Source organism: Ischnura elegans, chromosome 2, assembly GCF_921293095.1.
Source record: "Ischnura elegans chromosome 2, ioIscEleg1.1, whole genome shotgun sequence".
Taxonomy (NCBI): Eukaryota; Metazoa; Arthropoda; class Insecta; order Odonata; family Coenagrionidae; genus Ischnura; species Ischnura elegans.
Window position 1 is genome coordinate 70,560,778 of NC_060247.1, and position 18,124 is coordinate 70,578,901.

General features: G+C 39.0%; 1 long non-coding RNA gene across 2 annotated transcripts; it reads left to right on the plus strand.

Annotated features, from left to right (window-relative positions):
- The first annotated feature begins 10,484 nt into the window (after positions 1–10,484).
- Positions 10,485–13,489, plus strand: LOC124153928. Of its 2 annotated transcripts, XR_006863795.1 has the most exons (3): positions 10,485–10,733; positions 11,571–12,547; positions 13,046–13,489. It is a non-coding gene; the product is annotated as an uncharacterized LOC124153928 (long non-coding RNA). The 2 variants fall into 2 exon arrangements; XR_006863794.1 differs by lacking the exon at positions 13,046–13,489 and having other exon boundaries at positions 11,571–12,654.
- Positions 13,490–18,124: the final 4,635 nt, after the last annotated feature.

Sequence of the window (18,124 nt, forward strand, 5' to 3'; positions counted from 1 at the left end):
AACGATGGCGAGATTTGACGGGGAGGATGAGAACTGTTTTAAGAGAGGCAGATAAATTCAGGGGAAAACGTGCATGATTGCTACGCAAATGGTTTTCATGGATACTTTACATTTGGTTCCCACGCTCTGCCGTCTGTAATGTCCAAGTTTTGCGGTGAATGGGCAAAATACGAGGAGAAAAGAATATTTCAACGGGAAAATGGTGGAAATCCTATGCGTCGAAATTGGCCGATCGTCACTTAAAAAACGCACTGTGGCTGCGCTATCCATGATGATGTTTTATGGAGTTATGGATGAAGTGACGTATCAAATTTACGATGCATAAATGTCACAACGGGAGTACTCTATGGGAGTAACGACGTGCGTCCACTAATGAATGCTACCGACCTCCATTATACGACAATTTCATTGACGTCGTAATGCCCTTTTAGGCAAGCGTTTAAGGTATATTCCAGTGACATAAATGAAACCGTGTTCTCAACGGGTGAGTTCCATTTTTCTCTCCCGATTCTACACGCTATACGCTGTCAAAATATTTCGACGAGCGGAGGAGAGATATTCACTATCTTATACCCACAGTTACACAGACTAAACGTTTTCATTTTACGATACCCACATTGAACATTTTCGCTACTTAAGGGCTGGTGATTTAAACCAGAGTCGCACACCAACTTAATTGAAATAAACACGAAAATAGAGGACGGAATATTACAAAAACACGCCAACACCCTCCATACATACATACATACATAATTCAAAACTGCATTGAATAACTTCATTCAGAAAAGCAATCAAATTAGCACCACAGTATAATAAATCACAATCCAATATTGGTTTTTGGTATTTAAACACCGGACAGATAAATTAATCTGTAGCGATAAACAATTGATTTCTAACCCTTATGAAAAAACAGTTATTGGGAACTCTGAAAGAGCCGAGAGATTTTAATCGCCGGAATGTTTTTAAAATTATTTCCCTCCAAACTTATATTCCCCACTTATTAAAACACCAAAACACCGCCATGTGGAACCAATGCGATATTTGTAATCCAAATAACTCACACGGAAAAATAATCGTTCGACAATTTTTATTAATTTTTGACCGCAAAAATGAAGGATATTCTTTACTTCGTTTTACCCCATCTCCCTCAGGAAAGATTTATTTTTCTCTCAAATTACTTAGTTATTTTTTTGGACCCGCACTCGGTGCGACAGCAACGGGAGATTTCTTTTTTAAACCAACGCCTCTCTCTCTCTATTCCCGACCTTCCTAATAGTGCTGTGGCCACACACCACTAGATTTCCACACGCTCCCCTTCGAACTCGGCGCCTTCCGCGCAGACCGCCAGATGTAGGGATAACTAAATTGCGAATGTACCGCAGTCCGCCGTAAAAGTAGGACGAAGGCCGAGCAAGGGGTCATCGGGTTTGAGGTTTGGAAAAAGAAGTTGAAGGAAAAAAATCAAAAGAAATAATATTAAATTATACGCGAGGGTTGGTGGGTAATGTGACGGGAATATCCAGGGGGGATAGTGTAGGTGGGGGTGCATAATTGAGGTAAGTGTAGTCTGGGTCGTGAGAGTGGTGGGTTCGAATCTGTGCGAGGCAGGGCTGGGAAGATGGGAGAGGTGGCCACAGAGAGAGGTGGAAAGGAAGGAGACCGAGCTGGATTTTCCATGGTTTGGAGTGTGCAAATGAAAAACGAGAGAGCATTTCATTCTTGCGGCGATAAAGCCAAAGCCTGCGGCGAAGTTTTACGGCTCGCGAGGCCAGAAAGCAGTCCATTGGCAGGAGGACGGTTGGAGCGACCACTTCCCCCCACCCCTCGTCCACCCAGGCACTCCCCCCCCCCTTTCCTCTCTACTTGGTCCTTGTCATACACACAGCGACCCTACACCCTTCCTTTCCACCTCACTCTTATCTTCCAACACTATTATTCCAAGAGCTATTTTGTCCTCTGTTCTCATTTCTGGAGTCTATTTCATTTTTTAACGCCCACGCTGTACTCTCTCTACAGTTCTTCAAGTTGGGACTGTTGCGCCCAATGTTAGTCTTGCCCCGACGGGTCTGCTTCAAGTCAACTCCTTTCGCAGTGGTTTAGGTGGTAGGTTGACTTGGTGGTTAAGGCAGTAGGTAGGTTGACTGCGAGATTAAAAACGAATACTTTCCGTGTATTTATTGAAATATATGTTTCTCCGTCATACACCATATCAAAGAAAAAGTTTGAAAGGTTGAAAAGAAAAACTGGGGTGAAAAAGTATGGATGAAAATTCTTATTATTTTCAGGCAGACATTTTGTCAAGCTATACCATAGTCATTTTCGTAGCGTGATATGGCTTCTTCCAAGGTATTCGTTTTCTAGTTACTCAAATAACATTTAAGCCTGCTTTGAGCATAAATATTAATTTTATCATGATAATGCATATTTTACATAATATAATTTTCGTTAAAACAACGTTAGATCCTAGGTCCACCCAGAAATTCCATATCCCTCTCTCTCTATTTCTCCCAGTTAGTCTCCGTCATACACATGACCACCCTAAATCCTTCCATTCCACCCCACTCTTATCTTCCAACAATATTATTCCTAGAGCTATTTTGTTATCTATTGTCTTTTCGGGCGTCAATTTCATTTTTTAACGTGCACGCGGTACTTTCTGCCTCGTGGCTCCACCGTTCTTGAAGTTGGGATTGTACCGCGCAAGCCTCCTAAACAAATACTTTACGCGTATTCATTGAAAAAACATTTCTTGCCTAAGTACACGATACGTTTTAAAAAAAATTGAAAGTGAAAATAATGTGGATGATCAGATCTGGATATTTAAAAATTTATTTTTTAAGCTATAAGATTTGAATTTACCTCGACTACCACAATAATTCCTAGAGAAATTTTTCCTTCTATTCTCTTTTCGGGATTACAAAGGCCAAAAAAAAAATTTTGTTTGAAAATTTTTTTTATTTTAATAGCTGATCTTTATAGATTTTGATGAGCCAAATCCAAACCTGGCCTTAGTTTTTTTGTATCACCCATAGTTTCCATGCAATACGTATTTAATATTTAGACTAATACCCCTATACGGTATACAGGGAAATCAATGAAACACTGTGTTACATCATACAATTGTTTGTATTTACTGATCACTACATCGTGATAAAATTGTTTGTATTTACTACAGCGTGATAATACAGGGTTCACTTGTCAACTGGAATTGGTCTACATTTTATTTCCCTTTTTTCCTTGAAGCTTCTTGTGTAGCTTTTTCTGCGATGAATCGCTTGCTAACCTTCTCGGTGAAGTACCAAAAGTAATCCCCATTATCTTCATTCATTAGACCTGCTTTTTCAATTTTATTGTAACTATAAAAAAGCTGTTAAATTCTAAAAATGTTGCTTGATTTCATAAATTTAACTGTAAAATGTGAATAAATGGTGGTTGATACAAATTTAAATCCATCACATTTGGATTTAGCAACTTTAAAAACATAAGAATAAGGTATTTTCAGTAAAAAGGTTTTTTCATTGTTGGCCTGTGTTATCTTTCATTTTTTTAACGTGCACGCCGTACTTGGTGCCTCGTCGCTCCACCGTTCATAAAGCTGGGACTGTTGCGCGCAATGTCAGTCTTTACCATGAGGGCCCCCTTCAAGCCAACCCCTTTCTCAGTGGATAAGGTGTAAGGTAGACGGGGTGGTTAAGGTGGTGGGTAGGTAGACTGCAACATTCAAAACAAATAATTTCGCACATTTATTGAAAAATATGCAATTCTATCATACACGATATCATCAAGGTTGATAGAAAAAAAAATTCGGGTGAAAAAAATGTGGATGATCAAATCCTAATATCTTCAAGTTGAAATTTTTTTAGCCATATGAGTCGACAAAATCAAGTTGCTAATTTTTCTTTTCTTCTTTCTTTTTCACAGTTATTCACATTTGGGTTTCATCATAAATGTTATTCGTCATGCAATGGCTGTCATTATGTAATGTGAATCAGCATCTGTGTCCGCTGCTAGGATACACAATAATGCAAGTCAGACTCACTTCAATATGATTCGCAAAGAAGTTGGACTGTGTTGGAACCAGTATATGATGCTACCTAATGAGGGCGGTCCCATGCCTAACTGTTTCACATCATTGTGATCCTAGGTAGATAATTAATATTATTTTTTCCTTTTCTTGACCTTGTTTAATATATAATATAGTATTTCTTGGAGTTTAGGTCATTTGTAAAATAAGTTTCAGCCAACGTTTCGATTTATTTTTTACATCATCTTCAGGGCTATGTAAGAAAAAGTGTGAACAATATAAAATACAGAGAATAAAACGATACACAATATTTATACATAAAAAAGGTACAATCGCGTTTTTTATACAATATAATTTAAGGAAATATATATACATATAAACATATATATATATATATATAAGAACAGAATGGAATATACAAAAAATTTTGACATAAATACCTATATATATATATATATATATATATATATATATATATATATATATATATCCTAGGTAGACAGACAATTTTGGAATCGGTTGCCATGGATGTCTCAAAATCAACAAAAATTTACTTACGCCAATATGTTTCTCAGCTCTCCAGTTGCACCAAGTCCCATTTAAGATTATAATCAAATCAAAACTGAAATCCTCGTTCTTCTACAAAAATTATAAGAAACAAAAATGTGCATCCGAAAGTTGAAATAAAATTAAACCACGATGCAAAAAAACATGGAATATGATGTACGAATCATGGTATGAGATATTCCCCGTCACGAAAAGGTAGGTCACGTGACTTTTGGTCTTCTATCTCTTTCGTATTCTAAAGCCGAGCCTATCTCTTTCCACTCCTCTCAGTGAGGCGCAACCGCGCTTTACGCTCCTCTTTACATTTGCTCTTGAGGTTCTTCCGCTCTTCGGGCTGATTCCCAGAGGAGGGAGCATCTATCACGGCCACAGCGAACGATTGTCATAGATGAATTGCAAATTTAATGGTTAAGTGCAATCGCGAGCCGCTGGAGTGTCGCGTGTCCTCCTGGGAGATGGATGGCCTGGGAAGGAAGTTGGATCGCATTAAATGGCGCAGAAAGAAAGAAGAGCAGAAGAATGGTGGACACAAAAGAGTATGGAGGAAATGAAAAAAAGGCTCTGAAAATATAGTTCCAGAATAAAGGAATAAATGAATACAGTGCTGATGTTCAATAACTGATTTAACAAATTAGCAGACCCTTGCATCTGATACTGCAAGAATTGAAAGAATAGATGCTAACTGACATATAACATGCGATTGTATCTGACAATTGCCGTTACTTCGATGTGTGTGTGGTATGGTATGGTATGAATTCAGGGTCATCATCGGGTGATTATGACCCTTTATCAAGAAATAGATAGGAACACGTAATAAAGGCTGAGACATTTTTTTTAAGCTCTCGGCAAGTTGAGCAAGAGGACCGAGAATCCGAAGTCAATACAAGGTTCCTGGCTGATTTTAGGCAGTTTAACCGAGAAAAGTAGGTGTGTCATTTCCTTGCTGTATTAAGTGATATTCTCCTGTGTTATGAATCAGAATTAATTTTTATAGCGTGAATATAAATAAGGTAATTTATAATAAGTATAATATATATTGCGCATCATATCCGCAGGCCATTTAACTGGGCTTTCCATACTGATATCAAATGAGTTTATACGGTTACGACAATGGCAAAACAATAAAAAATTATGGCCTATTATCTAGTCGTATTGTGAGTTACTATTAAACTTATGCTGAAATTAACGTAAAAATACACTGCGTAAAATAAAAATAGACCACAATCAGCCAAGAGGCAGATTAAGAGAAGGTTCACAATTACCCGAGGTACCTTGATGATACGCAGTAACTCTCCGCAATAAAGCGTCTGCTTGGACATGACGCTTTTACATATTCTTCTACTATCTTTCGGCAATGTTTGTTACGCTGGCGAATAAAAAACCTGCGCTGGAGATCCACCTTAATGACAGTCGCCTTCTCAAATTTTCTAGGAATTATGCGGAGAGGCGGCTGCGCACCACCCTGAATACCTAGCCCCTGAGTCAGGTCAGAGAGCTGAGGAGTACTGACATAATCATACTTATTTCAAATTACCTTATTTAATTTTTTAACTTATTTATTTATCACCTCATTCATGCTAAACAAATTGATTCTGATCCTTAGCACAGGAGAATATCACATAATATAGCAATAATTTTTTAAATTACCCGAATAAAAACCCTCTTTAAGCACTAGTTTTCAGCCTCACTTGTCAACGCAGAAACTCCTAAATTTGTAGGTACTTACCACCTCCTCATTCCAATTCTGATTCTTAACATTAGAGAACATCACAAAAGATATTAACATTTGTTTCAATAGTCTAAATAAAATTCCGCTTTAAGTTCTCGTATTCAATCTCTTCGTTAAGGCGCAAACTCCTAAATTTGTACTTACCCACTCTCACAAGGTAATACGCTATACAGGAATGATAGCGATAGGGCTAGAACCTGGACCTCCACCTAAGGGAATATGAATCCACATTATCGCACCAACTCCTAAATTTTTACTTACCATCTCCCCTAGAGAATACGCTACTGCTTCAGGACTGATACTGGTTGAGCGTTAACCCGGACCTCCAACCAAGGGAATCTGAATCCATATTATTGCACCTATCCCATGATGAAGATACGAGAGTGGATCTCGGTTTCCATTTTACCCTTCCCACCACTTTCCATTTCCTCGGCCCACACTCTTTCCCTGGCGAGACACTCCTCTCTCTCTCTCTCTCACACTCATAGCGGTCCGCTCACCTCATGCCTGGCTTCTCCGTCACCCGCGGCCGCCCCTCCGGTTTGAGTGACCACGCCGCTTGCGAGGCCCTGAGTGCGCTTACATGTCCCCCGGGAGGTTTTGAAAGGAAAAGACATTTGCGTGGGCCGCAAAAGGGAGGAAATGGGTCTCCCCTTGAGGAGGGAGGTAGCAGGCGATGATGGTCGAGGGGTTGCGGAGGTTGTGGCTAAAGGTGACGGACGAGGGGGAGGCCGAAACGACGGGGATTTTGAAAGGGTGGGATTTTGAGATCCTTCCATCCCAAAGCATTACTACCTCTTGCTCTCGTCTGAATGGGTGAATGGAAATAGGGATAGGGTTGTGGTTAGACGGAGCATTATTATCCCCCCCGCCTCCCCGACTTGTAGGACTCCTGATTCCGTCTCATCTACATCCAGATGGTAACCAGCGAGCCACCTTCATGAAGAGAGGCGTGGGACCGATTCCATCAAGCATGCGCTACAAACGTGGATGCGGGTTTCGAATTCTTCCGCGATTATGACGTTCGCTCAAGGTTAAAACACATCCAAGTATTTATCAAGAGAACTGGTATCATTCTTATATCATATAGAACTCATGGCTTTATATATATGAATCTTTAATTAACAATTATCACAATAATTTAATTCTTCTTTTTATACATCATTCAATGGAATGCTACCAATAGGGAAATTGCATACTTTTTATAAACAGTATGCTGATATACTACAGTAAACACTTAGTACAGCAATATACTTTTTTCCGCTAAAAATTCAGTTTATACCCTAGAAAATGACTCCCGAAAGTCGCCCGAGTTTCGCGGGCTAAAAAATACCGCCCCCACTAATCTTTGGCTGTGACGTCATAGTTCAGTACGAGTCCAAGATCCAAGCCCAGTAACTGCAGGTTTGGAAGAGCCACGTTGCGTTTAAAGGAGAACATGGGTGAAATAAGGAAAAATTACAAGTGGTGCATTGTTCCTCTGTGCAATAACACCCCAGAAAAAATTTTCGTCTGCCTTCCCACGGAGGAAATTAGAAGAAAAGCCTCGATGCATGTCGTCTGTCGGGATGAGCGTTACGGAAAAATAAGAGTATAAAAAACGGAATGATAAACCTGTGTGCTATGTGAGCGAAGATAGCTTTAATATAAATAATATTTCCATATTTCATTGACTGAATAACTTGAAACTGAGATTTTTCGATAATTCGGGCGCCGTAGAATAAAAACTCAACTTCCGATCAAAAATCGAGATAGGTGTTTCTCGTGGTCACGATGGACTCAAATTATTAAGGCACTTGTTCAATTTCAGTTACGGAAGGACATAGAAAATTCCATGATGTTTAAAATCAAGGGAGGAAATATGAAAATATAGAGCAATGTTGATCCTCATGCATTCGAGTGCCAGCCAAGAAGACAGCGTTTTCTTCTACTGTCGGCGTCAAAATGATGCGCCGCTGTACTTTGCAAATTTATATCCTGGCTTCACTACATGCTATAATAATGAACTATACGTCATTTTAAAGGAAATTTTATCCTAAATTCTGATTTATTTTATTACAAAAAAATTGAAAAATGTAGACACGGCCAGTGCAATAAATGACTCCGCGCACCGAAAAATTAGCCGTTTTGTCAACTTCATGAACTTTGCAACTCAACCTAAGGAAAACTACTACGTCTACAGCATTCATCTTCCACATTAATTTACACTCATCAGTGCGGATTAATAAAATGGCTTTTGGGTATTTTTCGAACTTATATTTTGTTATAAATTAATGAAAATATTTCAACATTATCTTGTCCCATAGTTTACCCCGAAAAATAAAGAAAGTTGTAGATGGAAAAAGAATGGAATCCAGAGGTGGTCACAAAAAATGAATCGCAGCATTCTTTGATTTTATTCTACGCCGTTGCTTGCTTTTCAAAAAAAAAGTTGAGTCACAAGAGGAATATACCTGTGTGTGTGTGTGAATATACAATGTGACTCAACTTTTTTTTTTAACATATGTTCCGCGGCCTTTGATTTGGAAACTATGGAGATAAGAATGGACATGTGTGGATCAGCAATTTCCATTTAGTTGGTTGTCAGGATAAACCAAGGATCCATTTAAAGGTTGTCAGGCCATCGTATAAAGATAGGACTGATGTGCACCACAGGGGAAATGGTGTGTTTGAGGGAAAGTCAAACCCAAAGTTGCCCAAAGAATGTGCAGTTCTATGTTGCTCTTTCCCCAGTTAAAACCAAATAGAAATTGGATTGGGATGATATTTTCACCACGGGTTCCAGTGATAGTGAGAGTGCAGGTGATCACGGTCATCGTCGAAAGTCATCCCTCTAGGATTTCCGATACGGAATTTTTAAGTGACAACCGATCGCAATGACGATGAGCTCGCCTTTAGAGAAGGTTTCAGATATATCGTGAGAAAAGCTCCCAAAATGTATTAAAGACTCTGTTTGGAAAACATGCACATTTTAATGCTAATTTAGGAAGTATTTCATTTCAAAAGTAACTTATGAACACCTGAAGACGTTGTGTTTATTATATTGATCGAAGTGCGATTGACCGATTCTTTCTGCAGAATAGGAAGTGGCTTCGGGGTTTTTAGTCACAAGATGGTAGATTGTGTTGGAAGTTCGTCTATATTATCGCTACTAAATTGAAAAATTAATAGTCTGGCCTCCTCAGAGCTTCCTTTCGCCCTCCAGGCAAGGTATTTTTAAGTTGAAAGTATCATCGACAGCTTCGAGGTGGAAATAAGTTCACCGTAAGACTCTCTACCGGACTGCCAAAAGAATACACATTTCACATGAGTATACGCTTTCGCCAATATTATACGCAAGTCTCACTTTGTTATGAACTATAAAACATTAAAGATGCTCATCAGCTATCTTTCCATTTCTCGGCATCGACTTTCCGAGCCGACGAAGTCTACAGTTTCACTAAAATACCCTGTTATCATGATGGAATCAGTAGGTAACAGGAAGCTTGCTAGGATCAGCCTAAGAATAACCATATGCCTTCATCTTTACGCAATCTATCGCTTTCAATGGAGGAGAAATAGATCAAATAATAGCCCTGAAGTCACAATGAACAACTGCGATACGTCTGCACTTCAATAAATGAATCATAACCACGCCGTCGCATGTATAAGTATGCAACCTATACTATGGCCGTGCCGCCGTCTCTCCTCGTACTGAACTATGACGTCACTTTTCTACCAGCCAATCATCGGGCGTTTTCGCTTCTCACTTGCATTTGAAAATTCTCGTAAACTTTGATGCATTAAATATCGTAAACCACGTCATAAAATAATAAAAAAACTTTCACCGAGGTATGCAAACATATATTTTTATATAATTTTGGGGCTATTGATTATATCTGAAATATATGGAAGTTCCCTATTAACGGTCTAATATAGAAATGAAAGATAGTTGCTTTTGTTGTATTATTGAGAAAAAGGTCCAACTACTCTCATTTCAATGTCTCTTAGGGCCGTATTTTTAAACAATACTCTTATCGCCGGAGTGGGATGAGAGAGAGTTGTATCTCCACCTACTATTCGCAGTCAAGAACGTTCCTACAGCAACACCAAACTCTTCCTCTTCGAAGTAGTGGGTGTTGAGTTGATCGCTGAAATTCTCATATCTACGTCATGCTTTGTGTGACGTTTGCTGCCCACAGTTCATTGCGGCAAGAACGCATCAACAAAAAGAAGATCGCTTTTATTAATAAAACTGGAGGACAACAAGATGGACAGGCTTACAAGGGAAGAGACGAAGTTGTTGATTGGCGTCATAACTAGCGTCTGGAGGTGTTGGAAAGCAAGAAGACGGATGCATTATGGAAGGCGAAGAAGGCGAGAGCCTAGTTGAATGTGCAGGACGAATTTAATTCGAACGAATTTGTTCGGAAGGTAAGTATGTTTGTTTGGAAGTATGATGGTGATAAATGCATTGTCTGATAGTTGAAAAGATTTTTGTTTCAATGAACAATTAATTATGAAAAATGGTTGCTGACTGATCGCTAACTATTTATCAAAGTCATAATTTTAAAACTATCTATAAATTCGGAGACATTTTCATGAAGAGCCATTCTGCGATTGCGACTATCCATGCTCGGCAGTTCGCGAGACAACTTGCTCATTTTCAACAAAAATCTAACATAACTCGTGTAAGTCTGTTGGTAACATCGACGTAGCTCATTCTAGGTTCGTAGCTAGTTCATTGGTTTTGGGGTTTAAAAACCGGTGAAAAGCTATAACTTTTTTTTAAATTCTTTGCTGAAATCCTCATAAAGTGCACTTTGGTGGTAGATTGCAAAAAACCTTCGTGATTATGTCGCGGCCAGAGATTTTCCACGAAACGTATTTCCCTTCATTTCCAATACAAGATTAGACGTGATTCGCGCCATGCGATACAAGTAAATCTTATTTTCCTGCGCCGAAATCAAAAGCTTCACAACAATAATTCCAAGTTAATGGAATGTTAATGGAATTATTATTGTGAAGCTTTTGGTTTCGGCTTGTAGCGGCGGGGTAGGGGTAACAATTAAAACGACTCCGCAATGGTGGCGGAGTTGCTGTAATTGTTATTTAGTGGCAAAGTAAATAAATTCGTGAATATACGTAGTGTACGTGTAGCATTATCAATTGTGGCTGTAGTGATGGATATTTATTTTTGGTTTGGTTACAAGTCCAGTGATATATTTTGTCGTAAATCTCAATGTAACGGATAATTTTTCTATCTCACAGCGTACCGCCAAGCAATTGAGGAAGAGTTGCGATAATATCAAGATGAGGAAACGGGAAGAGCTGGCGAATGAAAGGCAGGAGATGATGAAGAGTGGTGGCGGACCAATGACACCCACCAGTAAGGAAGATTTGCCACCAGAGATGGAAATAGCCTCGCCGTCCGTCTCCTACTCTCCGGCGAATGCTGGGGACTCTGATGCGTTGGCGGTCCCTAGCGTTTCCCCGGTGGGTAGGGATGGGACCTTGGATTGTTTGCTTCCTCTCAACATTTCTGAGATATCAGGCAAGTTGATTAAAAAAACGGGTATGTTCCTATCATTATTAAAGGGAATTCCTTAGTGTTGCACTGAGATTATTATCAAGTAAAATATTATCATGTTGCATCTGTCAGTCAAAAAATATAAAATGTGTACAGTACCATGATTGTGCTTAAAGGAATACAACTTCGTTAAAGAGAAATTGACCTGCATCATACTAGCCTTTGTGTATTGTGTGGTTATTTTTCTGTGACCTTTATAAAATGTCATTGCATATCCAATATAATCATCATGGTTGAAGTTAAGTTGAGTTACTTGATGCTATTTCCAGGAATTATGTCACATGATTTTCATTAATAAACGTTATACTTTCTTATTTTTCCTCTGAGTTAAATGACCACCATCGAGAGGAAGCATACACTCCGAGGATGCAATTTGCAGGGACTTCTTGCAGTACAAAAAGGGCATAATTAATCAGGGAAGCGGCCATTGAGAAGGAGATGGAGGCTAGGCTGGGACTCATGGCATCTTACAATGAAAAGTAGGATGCCATCCAGCGGATCCGGAAGAGGGAAGCGGAGATTGCTTGCGCTATTAAGGAGCAGGAACTTGCCAATGCCAAGGCTGCTGGAAACATCATCCATATGGAGGAGGAATTTAAGAAGTGTATCCAAGGCATACATACAGCTTCAAACAGAGGAGGCGAAGTTGAAGCGTGTGGTATTTGTTATGATATATTTTGCTTGGTGTTGCTTGTGCTTTCATTTTAAAATTCTCCATTATCTTGATGTTTTTAAAGTCATTAGCAAATGATTATCTGCCAAAGGTTATTCAGGGAAAATATATTCATTGCAATTACCTAATTTTAGGGATAATGAAAACAAAATAAATGTAGTTAGAAGTTTGATGCACGTTTCAGTTTGAGCCTCTGCAGAATAGGCAAATTAGTGATGGGAATTCAAACTTAAAATACTGGTACTAGCCTTAGGCTCAGTTTATGGAGGCTTTCAATTTTGAAACCCAGTGTGATAAAATTGAATCCATGCAATGCTCTCTGAAATGAATTATTACAAATGAAGATATTAAAAGCATGTGAATGATCATTGTGTTTGCATATGGATATTAAGGTATAATGCATGCTTTGAGAGACCTAATTATGCCTGTATTATTGCATGGAGTTTATATGTATCATATGCTTATATGCCACTTCTTTGCAAGCTTTCAGATACTCCTCTATGAATTCCTCCTCTTCCTTGACATTGGTCAGCTCCTGCTCCTGCTTCTCTCTCCTGGGCTGCTGGATACCTCGATGTCATGAAAGATGCCATAACTCTGCTGCCTGCTTCTATGCCTTAACCTGAACCATTTCCTGTGGTGATGGTGCCCTCTCTGTAACTGGAATGAGAACTTCTGCACCTGCATGGCTTTTCCCCGCCTTCATTACTCCTGCCTTTCATAAGCCATATCCCATCTCTTCCTCATCTAATTCTGCACATCCAACTAGCAATTTTGCCTTTTTTGCATTAGATTTTGCATCGTCTTTTTGCTATCGGAAATGTGTTTTGTGATTTTAATTTCAGTGCCAGCCAACAACTTTGTTCTTCCTTAGTAAATTTCTCTTGTTTTTGTAAATGTGTTTAATTTTCATTTAATAAAGGTAAATTCAATTGAACCTGTATAATGTTATTTAGCTGCATTTCCCAATCCCTATATATGTATATCTTTCTTTCAATCTTTTCAGGTAAAATGATGACATAGGTAAAGGCAAGATGTAATGTAGTATGCATTCTTTTCATACAGTGAGTGGTCAACATCAAACGTGCAGTATGAGGTTCAAAATGAAGCAATTTTTTGGATAATTTTAACATGTTGGTGAAGGTAACACGAACTAATGGTTGGAAAAACTTTCGTTTAGCAAATTAAGTGAGTAATATTTATGTTAACGTGTAAGTTATTACTGCCTCCAGGTCAATCATTGCTGCTTTATCAATTTTATAGTTGCTTTCATGTAAAATTGTAAAAGACGTTTATTCATACCACCCATGAGTGAAAATAATTTAGTACTAATCAAGTAGTATGCTTGAACAATTCCACTAATTAGTCATTTCACTACTTACTCAAGGCATTACTGCCTTTAAAGGATCAAAGTTTTTAAAAATTCCATTTTATATTTTAAGTAGTATCAGTCACATATATCAATCGTCACTGAATATGAAGGTTGATTGAGTATGCCTGCGGACTTGATTCTCCTATGTACTAGTGTTCCATTGCTGACATAGAATTCCTTATTTACATTCTTGATTACTTGCTCCATGTTGTAAGATATTAATAGCCAATTCAGAATATGAATAACAGGGGTAGGCCTTCCATTACCTTACTCTGTAATTCCTTCCTTCTATCAGCCCTTCCATCAGACAGTCATGTTTCATTATCTGGCTGATTACCACTCCATTTTTTAATTAAAAGTGATTCTGCTAAGGTTAGTTCAAATATTTATAATTTTAAAATAGAACTGTTTAATTTTATTTATTTCTTGAAATTACATTGCTAAAATCCAATTTTTTGGCATAATTATTATTATCACCCATGCATTATTAATGATTATTTATGCATACCATTGTATGTATGTCCCTACAAATATGAAATGGGTACTTTGAAAGGGCCTAACATAATGAGATAGGGTATTAAATTAGGAGAATGAAGTACCCGTGACAAGAGATAACTCTACCTATCTTCATGTTGTTAACTGTATTTATACATTGTAAGGGACATGCAAAGGAAGTGGGAGTCTTGGGCAGGAAAGGAAAATGAAGGAACTACCTATATGGATTTTCATTGGAATAATATAATTTTATTCAAGACTAAACAAGACCCATTACAATGGAACAGTACAGTATGGAGGTGTGTTTCGGAAGAGCTTTATGTATCAGTTAGAAAAATACACTAAAGGGATAAGCAGAATCCCATTTATTAAGAAGTAGAATTACTCAGCAACCACGGTTTGCCTCAGCTTGATATTTTCAAACCATAATATGCCTTGAGATGAAGCTGCCAATTTCAACATAAGATACGTTGTGATAAACTTGGTAAATAAACATTTACATACCTTTACGTTTAATGAAAACCATATGATCTATTCCGGTTTCCGTACAATTAGCCTAACTCTCCCCCCGAACTCACAGTCGGAACATAGGTGCAGTCGATACCACCCAATACGTATACTCTAGGAAATCAACCTTTGTCATAAAAAGATGTCTTACATCTAGCAGTATTTTCCTCTGAAATTGGCAACTTATGTTTACATTTGTAACGAGGTATCAATGCCACCAGGTCATTACTGGTGCTCTGTAACGGTTACCAAATATTTTGAACTCAATACCTTATAACACTTCCCCTCCAAATGGAAAATTTTCATTCATACAATTTCCAAACTAAGGAGAAATCATACCTTAATTATTCTCAACACCGTCCCCTGAGCAACTCCGGGTAGATCGCCACAAACGAGATTTAATACTGTGTTACATAATCAAAGCGATAATATAAATCTTGCGTAAAAATACCACATACCTGGAATGACCCGGAGGCATAAAACCTAAAGGCAATTAGCAGTTTTAACATATACGGAATCGTCAGAACACGATTGCTTAAATGTTCACTCCATTCAGAGGGTAAAATAACGTCTGTTACGGTTCATATTGTGAAGCGATACCTCTGGAGAAATTCCTTTCTGAATAGTAGTACTCAATGATATTCTACCTATCCCTTAAGTGTATTCGTCCAACATAAATATACGACTCTTTCAACACATACCTTGAAAATTCAGCATCCATTTCATAACAACGGTTGTTTACTTACAGACTTAAGGCTTTTTTCGTTCTTTTTATACGTTTCCTCATAACAGGCATATATTATGAAACAAATAAATATCATCACGTTAAAAAAGCGTAATTTTTATGGAATTTTGATCGCATACTGCAAAATGTGTCCGGAAAAAAATGACAAAATCCGGAGGTTAACAACGCATTCCGCCATATTAGGCCTTGAAACAGTTCCTACAATTTAGAAGGGTGGTCTGATCCATGCTCAAAATAGTAGGGAGAAATTCGGTAAGCTTGTAGATGGAGTTGATTCTACTAAGAAGGAGGTACGTTTAAAAAACGCTTGGAGGTTGATTTCCCCCTAGTAACGCGTCACACAGGAAGAGTCGTTCCTCTAGGAACGTCTTAAAATACGGCCCTTACTTCCACTATATCACACCGGAATCAGTTGAACTTGACGTTTGAATCTATATTATCAATATACTAAAACAATTTTTCAATACCATAGGTGAAACGTTGATGTACAAGGGTAATCGTATTTAATATGACGTAAATCACGCATTTCAATATTAGAAAGAATAAAATAGTAGTTAAAATTGATGCCTAAAATTCTCTATCTACAGAGTGTACTGTATAGACAGTTTTATTTCCTATGATTAAGATAGAATAAATTATCACTAAATACTTTACTATTAAATTCTAAAAAACAATCTTTCAAGCATTATCTTACAAGTGATGTTCAAATATTTTAATTCATTTTTTTTTGTGACACATTTTGTATTGAAAATCAACTTGAAATGCAGTTACGTAGGAACAGGTTAAAGCCATCCGGTAGACCACCGAAGTAAACCACACTATTGTCACCATGGTGAAAATTGAGACCGATCTTACAAAAGCGTCCACAACATTCATGTGACGGTGAAGCGATCTGGCGAAGGTTTCCATCATAGTAACGTGTCAGTATCCCAGTATGGTATGGTATTCGGAGGAGGTGACTGACAGCTGAGGCCATTGGCGCCATGAGGAAAGCGTATGGAAGGAAGGGTGGAGAGAAACCCGGCGTCGGCATTAGCCTGCGAACCTTAACGCTTTAACGAAAGGCGCCAAGGGGACCACGACTTAGCGTACCATCCGACGGACGGAGTATTGCGCTTGAAATGTCCTCCACACAACATTCAAGCAGGTATCGAGCAGTCCCAGAAAATTCTCTGCCAACACTCTAGCCACCGGGGTTTAAACCCGAACCCACGGGGTGGGAAGGCAACACTCTAGCCACCACATTAACCCGATTCCCCAACAAAATCTCGGCAGACAAATCTGCACAAGAAGGACACAGAGTCCTGCGTCCGTTCCCACCACGCACGAGTTGTGTCGCATAGAAGACACCCCGTCAACTCAACACAGACATTACAAGGGACTACGCTGAAGATGAGCCCGGAGTGGAGGGGTCGCGGAGGATAGTAGTCGCGCGAGGGTCTGAACTGGGAGTCTTTCAGGCGTGAGAGAGGTTAAATCAGTGAGTGGGAGGGCGGGAGGTAAAGAAGGGGGTAGTGAGTATGCTGTGCTGCGCCCTCGTGGAGGGAGGATGACTTGTCCGAATTTGGGTTCACGGGTGGCCGAGTGCGGTTTGGCCAGACCCGCATTTTTTTCCGCCGAGGAACCGAGGGAGAGTGGGCATGAGCGGGTAGGTAAAGCTTTCCAGGTGGGGAGTTGTGGTAGCAGAGCAGCGGGGAGATTCGTCTCTGGTTTCGGCGCTTCCCCCATTCCACCCTCCTCAACTTTGACCTTCTTCCCACCCATTTTTTCCCACACCCCATAACTTGGCTCTAATTTTCACCGAACCCTTTCATTTCCCATTCCAGCTGACCATTCCTTCAGCACATATATATACATATATATACATATAAGGACATATCTCCCTCGCTTTTCCCTTCCCACCGTTTTTTTTTTGCGACCGCATGTCGCCGCAGATTTGGGGCCGCGCAATTATTACCATTACGCCATCCTTAGCTCGCGCCTCTGCTTAAAGTTCCTCCCTCCCTCCCTATAACCCAGGACCGCGACCTCCAGGACATGACCCCTTTGCCCCACGTGCGCCGCTTCCGCCGTCCCGATAACACTCTCACGAGCTGTGTTCCCATTGGTCGAATTTTCTTTTAGTTGGCCTTAAGCACAGTTAATCTATTCCGGTCACTGTAACTCCGAGGTGGATTCCTATTCAAAGATATACCGCCTGTATTTACTTTAAAGTGTAGGACTGGAAAGTAGTAATGAAAACAGACCAATTTGTCTTGAAAACCTGGAAATCTTAGATATTTATAGATTAATTTAATTTTTATTCAGTGGACACCCTTATAATTAGTCATGTAACCATAAGTTGTTGTGAACAGGGATTTATTTATGTTTTTAGGTATTGTCCACGCCTCATGGATTTTTCTGCATTCGAAAATGAATGAAGAATGAAAAAATAATGCAGAAA